This window comes from Solanum stenotomum, chromosome 7 (genome assembly GCF_019186545.1).
Source record: "Solanum stenotomum isolate F172 chromosome 7, ASM1918654v1, whole genome shotgun sequence".
NCBI lineage: Eukaryota > Viridiplantae > Streptophyta > Magnoliopsida > Solanales > Solanaceae > Solanum > Solanum stenotomum.
In genome coordinates this window covers 48183799-48187233 of record NC_064288.1, presented here as the reverse complement: position 1 = coordinate 48187233, position 3435 = coordinate 48183799, and positions in this window count along the sequence as shown.

Sequence of the window (3435 nt, the reverse complement as noted above, 5' to 3'; positions counted from 1 at the left end):
ATTGATAATTCTTTCGTTTAGAAGTCTTTTTAACGGTGGCCAACGTTAGAACTCGCCTTGTTACTACTTGCCGGACCAAGGAGGTAATTAACAAGAAAAGAATTATCAACATAGATTTAGTGTGATACTATCTAATAGGCTAGTGTCGATTGGTGCGAAGTAATAACTAAGCCAAACATCGATTATGATGTCTAATATGAGGTAAAGGTAAGGGTTAGTAAATTATACACACGTAGCCGGACCAAGGTGCGGGGTGAAATTCTCTAGATGCCGGACCAAGGATTTAGAGATACCTAACTTATCACTTTGCATGTAATACACTAGAAAAGGATTGCTATTACTAGGATTACTGCGTTATGAGATTATGGGAAACACGTATACCCTAGTTATTTCTCTTATCTTGATAACAACCAAAGTTGAGTTTAATTATTGATTACAATATTACGTATTACTATTTGTTTTACACAAGCACAACCCCCCTTTTTATTATCTGTTTCTGGAAATAATTTGACTAATCGAATATAATTGTTGGTTAAAAGTAAAGTCTAAACCATTTTCCTCGTGGGATCGATCCCAACCTACAAGTTGGGTTCTTTACTTATAACGATCGCTTATGCTTCTGAAAGGAGGTGTAATTTGAGCGTATCAAGTTACTTCTTTTAAAAGGGTAGTTTGAACAATTATCTAAAACCAGAGGAAGAGTTATGTTTTTTTAAAACATATGAGCATGAATATATATTATTGGGAGTAGTATTGAGCACCGATATGGTGGAGAGTTCAGACAACTCATAACTCCCATAAACCATGTATGCCAACATGGGTAAAGGGTCATACTTTTTAAATGATCTCTTATTGTTTTTAAGCATAGCTTAGTGGATCCACTTAGTAGTAGGTTCTATACCCTGACAAAGTATAAGATAGTTCTGGAAGTGTGGGCTAGATGGTGTATCATCACATAGCTCATAGTGATGGTTGTCAGATAGAGAAACTCCTAAATAGAGTTAAAGTGTATTTTTATATATCACTTATTATGTTGAGTTCGGAGATGAGAAAATATTTTGTAAAGCTTTAAATGCTTTTACTCCTTTATTTCTTTACATTAATTTTGAGTTCATTGTTATCTATTGCAAGCCTTTCTTTCACTTATTTTTTATTCAACAATATTACATACTCGTACATTCAATATACTGATGACATTCGACCTGCATCCTTTTATGATACATATATAGGTGTTCATGATTATCAACAGACGCTTCGTTGATTTCACTCTACACTCCAGTTATATTTGATGAGCCTCCTTGTATTCCAGAGGACTTCACAATTACTTTCCAGTTAGTAGTTTTGAGGTATAGTGGGTCTTGTCCTGACATCCTTCCTTAATAGTAGAGGCTTCATAGATAGATAGTTTTGGAGAGTCTTTTAGTTACCGATATTTTATTTAAAACTTATGTTTCATACTAAGTATATCCAGTTCAGTTTTGAGATTCAATAAACTTTTTTTAAACGTTTCTTTCAATTTGATGCTTATGTATGCTCAAGTTAGTTTTCCGCTAGTAGTCAGCCAGGATGAGGGTTCGCTTGGGGACCAACAATGGTTCTTGAGTGCCGGCCACGTCTAGGATGTAGGCTCGGGTCGTGACACTATTATACTTATGTTATTGATTATTTCAGAGACAGTTGAAGTTGAGTATTTACTTTGAGTTTAAATGTTCTAAATTCTGTTTTAAGCCAATTATCGTTTGAGTAAGTCTTCCGCTAAGTAGCCAGTTAGGCTAATGTATGCTTAGGGACCAACAATTATTCTCGAGTGTCGGCCATGTCCAAGGTGTAAGCTCGGGGAGTGACAGAACCTTCCTATCTAAAATAGCTACAGACTCCTTCTTATATGACAAATTCTCATCAAGTAGGACCGAATCACAACGAATAGTGTAGTTTCCATCACCATGATATTTCTTAAAAAAAGACATATGAAATATCGAGTGTACTCCGTACAATCTTGGAGGAAAAACCAATCCATAGGTCACCTCTCATATACGTTTAAGAACTTCAAATGAATCAATACATGTTGGACTAACTTACCTCGCTTACCAAACCTCATCACACCCTTCATAGGGTGAAACCTTCAACAACACTTGCTTTCCCTTCATATACTCCAAGTCCCTGACCTTACGATCTGCATACTCCTTCTGCCTGCTCTGAGCTGCTAGAAGTTTCTCCTGAATGAATTCAACTTCTCTAAAGATTCCCTCAAAAGATTAGTACCCCAAGGCCTCGCATCAAATGCATCAAACCAACTAATAAGAATCCTACATCTCATCTTATATAATGCCTCAAATGAGGCCATATCAATACTCGAGTGGTAGCTATTATTGTACGCAAATTTTGCCAAGGGTAAGAACTAATCCCAATGACCATCAAAATCTATTACGCATGCATGAAGCATATCCTCCAACACTTGCATTGTCCGCTCAGACTGCCATCAGTCTGAGGGTGAAATGCAGTACTAAGATCAATCTAGTACCTAACTCAGCCTGCAAGGTCCTCCAAAAGTTAGAAGTAAATTGTATACCTCTATCTGATAAGATGGAAATCAAAATACATAAAGTGATAACAAAAATCAACTATAACACTTAGCAGGTGGCAAGCAACAAACAAATAAACAAGTGGCAACAATACCGAATCAAGTACGTGATCAGTCAACAATATCAAGAACAAATATGAGGACTCAGGCCTCCACACTACGCTCTTTTGGGAATTGGGTTATTTGAGATTGAGTACATTAAGTTATTTTAATATGTTTTCCTTTAATGTTACACCGGAACATGACACCCGATCCAATAATATCATGATTGTTCGTGCACCCCATCCAAATATATATTGGTTACTCGTGGCATCTGATCCAATAATATAGTTAATTCATCATTCTTTCTCATCATTTTTCACTTCATTAAAAATATTTCATCAAGCCTTCTTTAAATTATTCAAGGCATCACTTTTATTGGGCAAGTTTGAGATTATGAATTCCACAGTCTTGCGATTACAAACCAATCACAACAACATGTATATCATCCAAACCACAACAATGAAGTACATAGGAAATTTCATGACATAACTCAATGACTATCAATCACTATTAAGAGTCTCCCTATCATATAGAACAACCCATAATCTACCTCAACTGAAGAATTGAAGTCAAGCAAGCTAATTCCCCACTGCCTTTTCTTTCCTTGATGCCCTAAAATGTTTGCAATCTATCAAGTATACAATATTTGTAAGCAAACGAGTCCATAGACATCCATATTGCTATACATCTAGCATAGATCTAAAAATTATCAAGCACAAATCTATATTCAATTTTCTAATCTTGATGTCAATTAATATGCCAAGTCTCCTATTTCTTAATTTTTTAAGCCTGGAATTAAGTCTCAATTCTTT